The sequence below is a fragment of the Ammospiza nelsoni genome, chromosome 1, assembly GCF_027579445.1.
Source record: "Ammospiza nelsoni isolate bAmmNel1 chromosome 1, bAmmNel1.pri, whole genome shotgun sequence".
NCBI lineage: Eukaryota > Metazoa > Chordata > Aves > Passeriformes > Passerellidae > Ammospiza > Ammospiza nelsoni.
In genome coordinates, this window is record NC_080633.1 from 28,017,238 (window position 1) to 28,030,988 (window position 13,751).

The window sequence follows — 13,751 nt, forward strand, 5'->3', positions numbered from 1 at the left end:
TTTACAAGTATTTCACTGCCATACAAAATTGGGTCCTACCCATATATTCAACATGATTTTGAACCTCTATTTACAAAATTTTGTAATAGAACTAGGAATACTTGATGAAACTGAGAGATTTAAAAACACCATAAATGAAAGCATAATATGCATAAGAAACAGACCAATTCTACATCTTGCTAGCAGAAGATCCTGGTTATGGAGACAGTGTCAGCATGTCCAAACAGAGGTTGACCAATCTGTGAGCCATCATCCCTAATATATTTACTTTGGATATTGGAGAAATACAAAATGAATGGACTTCAAAAGACAGTCAGGTGTCATATTTTTGGTCTTTAAATTGCATCTCCCTCTACTACTGGAGACAATAAGCTGGAGACACTGCTGGGCTTGACAGACCATAGGGGATTACTCAGAAGGAGATTTCTAATGTTCTTATTATGTCAAAGGTAGTGGTGATGGGGAGCCCTAACACATGATAGTCATCTTTTATTCTGCTTTAGGACAAAAGCTATATCCTGTTTGTGGAGAAAGGCACTCAGAGTTTTTAAAAAAATTGTTTTTTAATAATTTTTTTTTCACCTACATGTAGCCCCATCTGGCATAGGACTACAGTACTTTCAAAATCAATAAATCAGTTTCTGTACCTTTGACAAAACATATAGCGATCCCCCAAAGACACATCTTAATGACTGGAGAAAAGACACATTCCTTATAGTTTCTAACGTGGGCAGTATTTGCAAAATTTTTTGTAGAACAGATGAAGTATCCTCCCCTTCCAAGTTCCCATCCAATGTGACACCTCTGAGGGCAGAGTAAACCAAACTCTTCACACTCACTGTGACTGGGGCTGAGGTTGATTATAGATGCACATTGCCAGGGAATATGCACAAAATTGCCATCACAAAGTAGCTTTGGTGAGGAGGGAAGACGGTAACTAATGATGGGCAACAGTCCCTGGGCTTTGCATCTGTTTCAAAACTTATTGGGGAGAAGTGTTACATGAGAAAGGCTAATGTTTGTTACTAATTATTTCCATGTGGGGATGAAGAAGACCTAAATAGAATTGTACCATGCTACTAACTTCATTGTTTATTTATGATCCTTAACAAAAATAAAACAATAGAGGTAAAGTGTGCCTCACTTCGAATACTTACTTGTAAAATAAAATAAAATAATTTAAAATTAAATATAAAATAAGGATGTTCTTAAGCTCTTGCAACTGGAACATAAATATTACTAGGGAGACAATCAAGAGGTAAGGTGAGCTATATTTATTTCCTTATTTGTTTACTAAAACCATTAACCACTTGCACTACTACTAACAAGAAACTGATACTGTAAGTCAGCACTACACAACCTCTTTTCTGTTACACATACTGTCACATTATTTTGTGAGAGAGCAGAGATAACAACAATTAGAAAAAGGAGAGTTGGCCAAGCAAATTAGCTGCTGTTTATTCTTTTAACATTTGGTTTTCTTTGAGCAAGTTAGAGAAACTGTGAGAGCTAACTGGAAATGGCCACTATCAAGAGTTTTCCTTCATATTCCAGGCAGCAGAAGAATATGTGTTGTACTCTAACCAAGTAAGGAAGGGAAAAATCACATACTTAAAACTTTATTTTACCAGAAGAAGACTGATTCTAAATCAAAACATAGCAATGGGTTTGCTAAACAAAATGGCTTCTTTAGTGGCTGGTACCTAATGCTACAGATTTGATCTCCACAAATAACTGAAAGCAAAGCTTACTTGGAAGTGAAGCTCTCTGCATTTTTTGATGGATTTATGTGTCTTGTTTAGCCATGGAGACTTGGTGTGAATCTTTTCACAGAATAAAAGGCAAATGGGCAAGTAACACAACAGAAAATAAAAACAAACCATTAACATTCATTTCTTGATACCGCCCAACTCACTAGAAGTTTTGCACCAAACATCTTCATGCCCTTGATTAATGCATAAGTAGACAACATATGCAAATTTAACCATTCAAGAAGCACAGGGAGGATACAAATAAGTCCTCACTATCAACCCACATAGCTATGTCCAGAAAATTGCTTGGAAAGCTCAAAGAAAAGCATGAATTACATAAAAATGCTGTTAAAAGTCAACAGAGCTGACGGGATACAAGAAGCAGCAGCATAGGGGTAACATACAAAGTCTGCAGCATCTTGCTCTCAATCCAGTGAATATATTCAAAGGACAATGCCCCAAGATTTTTGGCAAGGAAGAAGGAATTGTATAAATTGAACTAAGGCTGTGGTTTGAGAAAGTACCATTTCACACAACAGTTAGATATCGTGGGGAAATGAAGCTTAAAGTACAAAAGCACTTTAATGACACGATGGAAAGAGAAAGCAGTCCCAAACAAAACAATACATCACAGGGGATGAATGGTCCCTGTTGCTATTAAGTCAACAATAAACCTATTCCTGACCTCAAAGACATAGATTAGACAAAAGAAGTAAAGAAAAAGGTTCAAAGGACAACCTACAGAACACAATTACTGCTCAACATCTGCAGACATGTGGTCAAGAATTTGTGTATACTCACGTTCCACAGCCTCGCTTGTGCTTCTACAGCAATAAATAAAAACTAAATATCACTTAAGAATTAAAAATAGGAAGGTTACACCCAGGGATTTTGAAGTAATTTATGGGATAATTAAGGCTAAAGACATGGGGAGAACAAAGGTTGACACATAAGCCTGGAGCAAATTACACCATGGTACCTGTGTACAAATGAGCAAGTTGTGCAGTTGAAAGAACTCTTTTCAGTCAAAAATAAGCTTTAAACGATGTGAAAAAATTAGATTAAGTCAGGAGAAATAAAATACTTCTGAGGTATTCTAAAGATCTATTAGAAAATGAAAAATACTTTTATACCTTTAAAAAATCAGGAAAACTTGATTTTATATGCTAATGACCTGTATGAGTGTTTATAATCTCAATCTCAAAAGCTCTCTTTTAGGTTGTGTAGAAATCATAGAAGAGACCACTGGAATTTCCTCCTCTACAAATTCAACTAGACAAGAAATGGGTTTTTCTCATAGATTTTTTGCAATAAATAAAGCTGGGCATACTGCATTCATGAAGCCAAATGCATGGTAATGCATAATAGCACAACTGATCTCTAAATTCATGCAAGATGAACAGAAAAAATAAATAGGCTTTAAACTAGGCAGTAGGACTCTGCTGCATGAGCATATTCCATTCATAACCTGCACAACTAAGAGATTTTCTGCTTTTGCTGGTGTTTGTCCATATTGGACTGGACTAGTAATTTGAAAGAAGAATTAATGAGAGAAGATGAAAAGCAGCATCAGAATGGCTGGGAGGTTCTAACTATTGACTAACTAATAATCCATGAAGTCGGAAAGCTGCCTTGGCAGTAGCAAATGGAGAGCAAAAATGGAAAGACAGCAGGTAGTCAGTCACACTATCCCAAGATACGCTCTGGTTTTCTATGGCTTACAGACTTTTGGAACACAAGCTGAATATTTGCACTGAAGAGTTTATAGTGCTCACCTCCATGAACTAAGACAAAAGTGTCCTAAACCTTGGCAAGATTTTGGTAGGTACATCATCTTAGAAACAATGCATTACAGAACTATTTTACCAACTCATAATTGTAGATAGTTATTTTTGCATTAAAAGTGCTCAGTTAATTTCATTTTCTGACTTCAGGCCTTGCATAACTGTGGTTTGCTTTCTCAGTGGTATTTTTGAGCTTCAACACCTCTATAAGATCTTTCCTTGACTGTCTCATTGTTAGGTCCAAGAGTCCCCTTACACTTGATCTTGTTTTATTTGAACACAGTTACATCCTTGAGGACTGTTCAGTGTTCATGCTGAAGACACTCCTAAAATATCTACACATTACTATATCTCAACAGTCTATAAGTTAATGGAAACAGGAGTCACAAACACAAGGTATTGAGGAGACACCATTTTGAAGTTCGATTTTGTGCTTTTCCTGATACACTGCTTTTTATGCTCAAATGTAATGGAAAAACACTGTGAAGTTTGTAATTTAAATCTAAAATTGAACAGTGAAGAACATGTCCTTTACAATAAATGCAATTAATTCGCTCAGTACTGATATGTAACAAGCACTGCTATTTATTGGTTTTGACTATAATGTGAAGATTTAAAGTAATGGAGCCCAACTGGCAAGGTTAATGCAAACTAAATAGTCTCTTCAATAACTTTTGTCTGCATTATTCTGCCTCAATTCCTTCACCATTATCAACATTCAACTTTGGTTTTCCCATTATCCATGTTCAGCTTTGATTTTCATTAATGAAATTTTCACAGTTACTATTCCTTACTTTCATTCACTATACTCATTCTCTCAGAATTCTGATATATTTGTTTTTCCTTTAGCTGATTTTCCATTTGATTACATACAGAGATTTCCATTATTCTGAAATGAATAACCTGGCTACGGTTCAGGAGACTGATGCCAACATAAGCTCTTGGCACTCAGGAGGAACAAAAGACAGGGCTTTGACTGAAAAGTACTTAAATAAAATTTTTCATTATTTTAAATCGAAAACTGTGATATTTTAATCCTAGTTGACTGTTTGATGTAGTAGTGGATCATGTATGTCCACAGGGTCTTGGCTCCTGTCACTCTAGACTTCTTTGTAGATGTACCTGCAGATCTGCCCAGTTGCTCCAGTCCTGGCACGACTGACCTACTCTTGCCACTGGTGTGGAAAGCAGACACAGAGAGTGTCAGAGAGCTCAGCACAGCCAGAATTATTAAGAGACACTCAACAGACATCTATATGGTCAGACACCACACACAAAACCTAGGGAAAAACTGCATTCTTCCTCCTCTTGACTCTCTCATACTAAATAGTGTCACAGTGATGAGATACCACATGCCCTTCAAGATCAGGAAGAGCTGTGGAGTCAGAATGTGTTCTATTTTCCCACCTACTGGGAAGGAACTTCATTATTCTTTTTCAAGTTCTGCTTGCATTCTCCAAAGCAAAACCCCGACAGAATCCAATTATGTTTTGAACAAACAAGACTGACTGAATGAATGAATTAAAAACTTTAGAGGACTGAAGAACATGCAATCAAAAACTAGGCTATCTGCCTGGAAGAAACACATACTAAATATCATAAGAGGAGGTTCAGCAGTTCAGCAGAAAAAGGTAGCTGCTTCTGAAGGTGTCAGATCAAAGGACAATCAACATTCTAAGGAAATCCAAAATGCTGTAACAGGCTTCATCTAAATACTAAGAAAGAAGAGCAAGAACTACCTAGAAGATTAAAAGAAAAAAAAAGTCCACAGTGAGCTCCCTCAGAGTAGAATAATTTAACCATATCCTAGCTGCAAAGTCCTGTACACCAGCAGGCATCTCCCACAATCAGCTACAGCATCAAGAACCATAGGATTTTCTCTTGAATTCTTGCTGATCTCATGAAACATTACTTCATTGAATACAATTAGAAAAATGGTTTCCAACCTTTACCACCAGCCACAAGATGAGAACTGCTGACATACAAGCCCATTTCACCAAACTCATCTGCAGAAAGACTTGGAACAATAACCAATTACTTGCAGAACACCAAAAGTACATGTTCATTTAGCACTTGAAAACCAAAACTGCGCACATACACAAATAAACAAAGCAGGCTTGCAAAGGCTGACATTTTTGACTGAAGGGCAAAGTAAAACTAGAGAAATCTTTTGGAAAAGAGTCAGTAAGCAAATTTGTGTTTGAATATAGCAACTGTAAATCACATTATAACAAGCCACAAGGCTGAGCAGCATTCTTGCAAGACAAACTACAGGCATGCATGAACATTGGTCCAACTCCCAAAGAATCCTTAAGACAAAGAAAAGAATTTAAAGTAGGAGCTGAGTACAAGCACATTTTGCCTTTCCCAGTGGAGAGAATATCAGCAGTTTGCTCAGAATTTTTTTTTTAAAATCTCAGTAAATTGCTACAGGACTAGAGAATATTAGGAACAGTTTGCAAAGACCACATTTGCTTCTCATAAATGTAACCTTACAGCAAAGGCAGGGGTAAAGTCTGTACCACACCACTCATTAGCATCACATCCTAGAAAAGCTCAGGCTTAAGGTGCTGGGAAATCTGATGACCCATGGGCAGACCCACAGCCTAGATGCTCACATCCTTAACAGAACTACCTCACAGAAATTATCTGGTTAGGTCAGGAGGTCAAATCAACCTTTGAATTATAAGGACCCATGTGTGCAATTTTCTACATTGCAATTTTAGCTTTGAATGATCACACTCGTGGGCAGGAAGCCTGAGGAAACACAGCAGTATTCATGCTGAATATTAATCCTTTGCGTTATCTGGAATTAAATCCAGATCTTAATATTGCATGGGGTGTGTCTTCTCCTTGCTCTTTATTTGACCACCTGGGAACTTTAAGACATACTCTGAATGAGTAAGAGGGATTTTGGAGTTATGGGTAAAAGAATCAAGCACAATGTCCTGATGTGCTGCAACAAGCTATTTATTTTCCATGCAGTGTTCTCCTCAGAGTTCATACAGCTTGTTGGAGGCTTTAACCTCTGAAGTAAAATAATCAAATTAACTCTGTGCTATTCTTGGACCACAAGTATAGCTGGATTTTGAGACTTTCGCCTAAAGTCTTTTGCCTAAAGAAAAAAAAAGGATGTTTTCTCATAAATAAAATCAAATTTTAAAGAATTCTATTTGATGTGCAGGTACTAGATAGCAGTAATAATAACAGAGTGATTTAAATGCAGAGCTTAGATAACTTCCATGATCTACTCTGAAGATGTAAAATGTCATTTGTGAAGTCTAGTCATGCTTGAGAGATTCAGTTTATGGTTGGTACCAACTCTTTTCTTGAAAGAAATCACTGAAAATACAGTGCCTGTACATTTTCCTAGTAGAAAATGACATAGTCTTAATTTTATTTTCCATACAGCTGCATTGTTTAGTGTTGGTCATCTTGCACATTGTTCTGAGAAACTGTTAGTACCTTCCAGTATAATGGGCCATTATAATCACACAATGAGCCCACTTCTATTCATTTACAATTCCAATACTGTCCACTTAAGTGTTTTTCACAAGACTATTTTCCCATGATCCTTTCACAAGTCTAACTAATTCTGCCAAACAATTTTGAAATAAACAAAACCACTTAGGCTTTCTACACTACAGAAGATAGAGGTTACATACAGCTACTGTGTCCAGAAAAAACACTGGCAAAGCAACAAGGGGTGCTACTATACCCAAACAAGTGTCAACAACAGCTGCTGTGGGGCTGCTGCAGATACCATGAGTGTCTGAGGAGACAAGAAAGCAAAAGTTCTCAGTGAGAGTGCGATCTTTCACAGCCCAGTGATACAGCGACATGCATGCACATCTCATGCTACAGATAATTTTGAAATTGGCAGAGCAGGTTATTTGGCAAGCATCTACAGAGATGACTTATTAAAGCTTTAGGGAGGAATTTCCCTTTGTCAGTGGGAATTTTCGTTACATAGCATTAATCAGAATCTACTTTGACTCAAAACAACAGCTAGATTCACAGGGCTGTCAGCAAAGAAAAAATAAACTAAATGCCAAACTTTATGAATAACATATGCAGTATTAACGTTAAGATATAAAGAAATATATTACTGACATTTATATTACTACTATTAGTTGTATTTTAGGCATTAGTTTAGATTTGGTCCCTATATTGATGCTTAGATTTGGCAGTAACACTGGCTCCATTGCATTGTCTAGCACTTGGAAAAATGTGATCAAAATCAGGAGATGAGTCACACATTTTATTTCCAGTGGGACTGCTGAAAGTTGGGCACTGAAATAGCCAATCCTGATGTTCTTGTAAGTTGTGGCTTCTGTGTGTGAGTCCTGTGCATTTCCACCTTGAGGGACAATATGTCCCAAGAGGATGCTCAATTCACAGGCTCCCTTACCATAACATTATTATGCTGATTGAGAAAACAAGGGCATACTCTAAGTCCCAGACTATGCTTAGCAGTTTAATAAAAAAACAAACAAAACCAAACCACAAAATAAATCTAAAAAAGGAATACATTCTATTTTGTTCCCTATAGGACTCTTTACAGATTATGATATAATACCAGTATAGGAAACCAAAAATTTAGAAAAATACTCCTTGATTAACTTTTATTCTATCACACTGAGGTCAATTAATATTAACTGACAACGAGGCAGAAAAGCTGCATAAAAGTATAGTGTAGGAGAATCTTCATTAAAGATCTCAGTGCCTAATTCAATTTACCACTGTGCAACATAATCTCTAGATTGAAGTTGAAAATTCAACACTGCATTCATTCAAGGAAATTATTTATTCATTCATAGGATTTATTGCCACAAGAGATGATCAGAACATAGAGTACAGCCCTCATTACATTATAGCCTATTATATTTTGCTAAGGAAGACAATTACATGTATTTGAATAAAAACTATATACCAGAAAGGCACCCAATCTTGATGATTTGCACAGAAATATATGAATGTCATACATCTAGGTGACAGAACAACTGTTCACTGTATGAAAATAGGTTAAAATATGATGTGGAAAAAGGAATCATTCATTGCTGTTTCAATTATTCAGCACGGTGTGTACGTTTCCATCTTAAATCTAGATTTGGGCATGGTATGTCAAATGTGTAGCAATACTGACAAGACACTGTCAAAACAGCAGTCTCAGTAAGATGATGGAGCAGGTACTTACAATAGAAAGGAACACCCATTGAATAATATTATGCATATCCACAGAAATTACTGTCTCCACCAAAATCACATAAAAAACTACAGGATGATTCTACTTTCAAATTCATGGAAATTGTAAAGGCATAATGGAAAACTATAGGAGAGCAATGTTTGCATCCTGTTTCTCTAATAAGAGTTTACATTTTTATTATCCCAATGCACCTGAAAAATAACCCTGTAGTTTTTAGTTATCAAGAAGGTTTTCATCCAACATTAATTTCTTCTTCCCTGTTCTCCATTTATTAACAGAATGTGCTCTAAATAATTCCAAATTAATGAATCAAGATGACTGTGTATAGCTCATTATCCAAGTTTGTGATATTTACACATGCTCTGTGAGTGAACCACTTATGGCTTTTAAATCCTCACAGTATGGTGAGCTTGGAGGCTTCCTCTACAAACAACAGTAACATAAAAAGCAGGGGCATACATACATGCTCTCATCTGGTCCTCAGTAACAAAAAAAGGTTGTTTATGCTCCTTCATCTCCACAACCCATCCTCCCCGCATTGCTATTCCCCTCACCTTTCTGCAGCCCATCTCCTTGAAGTTATGCACCTTAACCCCTGCCACCTTCACACACATCCCCCTTTCTGCCTGTTGCCTCGTGGAGGGGCTCAGGGAAGTACAGAGAATCTCTTAAGAGGTTTTTTTTAAGCAAGGGATACACTACAGGGCCCAACAAACTGTGCTGCTGTATTGTGTGTCTGAATCTTTTCTCTGTTTGCTGACAGCATATTCCTCTGGGTGACATGTCTGCTTTCCAAATCAATGGCATAAATAAAGCAACAGGCTTGTGATGGTTTGGCTTGGTTTTCTATTTTCCTCCTTCACATAGTTTATAATTTATAGGAGTGAAAGTCCATAAAATGAACACAGACATTTATTTTATGATTTGGAATGGGAGAATTGGGTTAAGAGGTTTAAGGACCTGGAAAAGAAAACAAAGCTAAAATGCCATTCTAGAGGAGGAGATTCTCTCTCCTTGATTTTCCTGACAATATCTTCAGTATTATTCACTCATCAGTCTAAATACTTAATTGGCCATTTCCAAATTTCTTCATTTCTGTCTACTCAGCTTAGCACCTGTGGCCATTAGTGAATATTGTGACTCTGCTTTAAACAGATACACGTCTTTGTGAAGTAAGATGAAAAATTAAGTATTACATATGCCAAACATCAGCAAGACAATTCAATCATTTTGGTTCTACTGTCATCTCTCATGTCTCAACTATAGTATTGGAATAAATAGAAGCTCAAACTCTCCAAAACTTGAAATTTAGTAAAGCACTGCAATGAGATTATTATGACAACTTCCAAAACAGTTAAATTTGTTACAAGATGTGGATATAGTTTTCTAGATGCATTAATGAATGCACAGAATCAGTGAAGAAGATTAAAATAATTGAAAAAAAATTACTTTCTCAGATGAACAGATATGAAACAAATCAAAGATGATCATATGATCAAATGCATTAAGGCTAAGACAATCTGCTAAATTATTGGTTGGCATATCTTAAATTTTGGATTCTTTTCTGCCCCTTCATTTTTTTCCACTAGTGTAGTTGCATATGGTTATATTCCAAGAAATAAAAGCTTTGAATATTTAAAAAATTCTACTGGTTTTTCTTGAATTCTTACTTCAGGTCATTTAGGTCACCAATAACATTCATCTTCACATACAGGTCTCCCCCACAGTGGTGCTGCCAAGAGAGTATTAACCATTTATTGGGACCGAACCAGAGCTGCTGGGGATGGTTTCCTATGTGATCTCCTCCATTCTTCCCCCATTCAGAAATTTTTTGGTCCCAGACTAAGCAAGATAACAAGTTATATCCAAATGACATAGAAAAATAAAGGAAACAGTGCAGAAATTTCTGGAAATTTTTTTTAAGAGGCAGCTATATCCTTGAAGAACTGCTTTAACTACAGCCCCCTTTCCAGCCATTTGAGTTAAGTGACTCTTAGCAGTGACAGGCTGTCCCCACACTTATGGAGCAGCTGCTTCAGGGGAACATGATGTGCTTTGTCACTGGATTTCAAAATCTTTGCTGAAGCACAGAAACATACAGTTCAAAAAGATACTATAGTTCTGTTCCATATTCTTACAGTTATAAATGACTATGATCAAGTCCTTCAAAATTTCCCAATCTAGTGGGGTCCCAAGAAAGCATTTCAGTAAAAAGGCTGTATGAATTAAAAGCAGTTTAAAAAAAAGCTTTTCTTAGACTTGTACAATTTGTACAAATCAGTCAAACATTTTTTGCTAAACTATCCCACAAAAGTCTGCTCACAAAGAAAATTATGACTAAATGTTTGAGATACAACAGCAACAAAGTCCATATTACAACAGAAAATTATAGGCTTAACATGAGGCATAATCATCACAACTTGTAATAGGACAAAGAGGTTTGCAAGTCAAAATCAACTTCTTCATACATTTTATGCTTCTCTGCATTGCCAGTTTGATGTCTAACAGTTTTCTTTGGTAAACCCCAATTTCATCAGAGAAAACATTTCAGACAATCAAGTTTTGTCCTCTACACTAACAGCAGTGCTGCCCAGATTTTGTTAGCTGTCCAGAGAAAAGTCATTTTAATTACAGAATTTGTTTTTTCCTTCAACATTTCTATTTTTCAAATGTTTTCAGTCCACCAGAATTTCAGACTAAGAGGAACATGAAGCAAACACAGGCTGTATAACACATACATTATTGCAGAACGGCCAATACGAAATCCAATATTTCATCCTTCACGGGAGACTATCTGTTGTTCACTCAGCAATAAAGTATATAAATTAAACTTTGATTTTCTTGTTTCACTTCTCTTTACCATGCCTGGTGTGCTGATATGTCAAGAGAATTTTGCCTTTTTGAAGTTTTGCTGACAGTGTTACAGAACCATTTTCTCTGTAGCACCCTTGTGAAAGTTGTTCTTTTTTAAAGCACTTTTTATAATATATCAATTTTGCTATCTCTGCAAAAAAATATTACTCGCCTGAGGGTTTTTATTCTTCTTTCAGTCATGCTGCCAGGGGGCTGATTGTTTCTGATTGCTAAAGTCAAAACTCACTGAAAATGGACAACTTAAGCTGAAGAGCATTTCACATGAGAACGGCAGCTTTTCCAGTCACCTTACTTGTCTATATTATTTAGTAACACAGTTACTATGTGATGGGGATTATAAAATCATTTGAGCTGGCTGCATTGACACCCTGGGCAGAAAAATAATTCTATTGTTTCAGATTCTGGAATGGCAGTCATAGAATAAAGCATTTGATTGCTTAGTGAAGGGTGCAGCATAAATGATGCAAATGGATATGCAGCTGATATACATTGGTCTCTAAAAGCTATGTTATCAGCACCAGAATTTCTCACATGAGTCATTTCACCAAATTTTCTTGTTTATACTATGTAACTGGAAAAAAATTCTATATTAAAATTGATGTGAAGACTAATAAAAATCCTTTGTGTAATTAAAACATATTTTTTTCCATTAGATATAAAAATACCCACTGCATCATTTGTTTAATTTTCACTTCTTTGAAGAATTGATCCTACATTGTATTGTTTCACTGCCTTAGGCAAGAGGGTTTCATTCATTTCCCTGCACCAGCCTGAAATTGCACAAGACACAGGTATCTGAACCTAAGACAGTGCTGGTGATCTAAGTGAATTCAAGAGTGAGTGTAAAGACAATGAATAAAGTATGCTACTGACTTCCAGCTATACTTTTACTTTCTTTTACCATTTATCAGAGCTTTGGCATGACTGTGTCATTCCTCCCCTTTTTTTTACTCAACAATTTTCTTAACCTTTCAAAAACTTAGGGACTTTCAAAAAAAGTGCCTGGCTACTATCTGATAGCAACTGATGTATAATAAATTATTCCTTGTATTTAAAGGATAATGATGTTCCTGGGCTAGGCACAGTGAGGGCTGCATGATGTGAGGCTGGAAAAGGAAGGAGTAAAGCCAATTTTTTCTGTACCAACAATGAGATTGTGCTGCAGCCAACACCTGGGACTGCCTGAGCTGCTGATTTTAAGATTTCTTGTGAAGACCTTCATCAAAGTGTGGATCAAAATCTTAAATAACTAAAGAAAACCAGACCTAGAAGAGACTGCAAAAAGACTATGCAGTCAGTCCCTCTTCCCTAATCAAGAGCTACTCCAGCTGTGTCATCACTGCCACATGCATTTTTCTAACCTTTCCTTATAAACGTTTGAAGATGGAGGTGCCACACATGGCCCAAGCAATTTTCTCCAGGGTCTCACTATTCCCAGTATTGAGAAGCCCAGCCTCATTCAGCACTGCTGTGATTTGCCCATTATTGTTTTTTCAATATATCCATAATATAGAGAATAGATTGTTCCATTCTTCCTTTTGATGGCTTGTTACATACTCATAGGCATTTCATTCACATTTCCACCCATATGTCCCTCCTTCAACTAAACAACCCAAGCATTTCAGTTCTTTCCTGAAACCAGGGAACTCATCGTTTTCCTATTTCACTGCTCAATCATCCCCTGAAAGAAATTATACTCAAAAAAAGTTTTCTACACTTGAAAAAAAAGGTATTATTGGGTTTCTAATTGAAAAGGTGGAAGAATTACGTGTTCTGTGATAGAACGTTTAAATGGCACAACAAAAACTCAAAAATAAAATACCTTGAAAGAAGTTCCTAAACACTAACATAGCAGCAATGACTGTCAGCCTCATTCAGCAAGATATCCTAGTCATTTCACAGTTGAAGTAAAATTGATTAATCAAGCATTGAATGAGAGGGCAGGAAATAGAATCACATCAAAGAAAGGAAGACTAGACTGAAAGAAGATTTTTTTTGAGTTGAATAAAAACATTCTGGGGGATAGGAAAGAAATACTTGAGCTAGCAAGATAATGCCAGAAAAAACAAATCAAAAGTAATACAATTTTAAAAATGCATCCAGAAGACTGTGGAAAGAATTATCAAAACATCAGTG

At 36.3% G+C, this 13,751-nt stretch overlaps 1 protein-coding gene across 1 annotated transcript in view; it reads right to left on the reverse strand.

Annotated features, from left to right (window-relative positions):
• THSD7A (thrombospondin type 1 domain containing 7A) overlaps positions 1 to 13,751 on the reverse strand; it is a 254,685-nt gene that overhangs the window by 101,249 nt on the left and 139,685 nt on the right. The gene's annotated exons all lie outside the window — the stretch shown is intronic.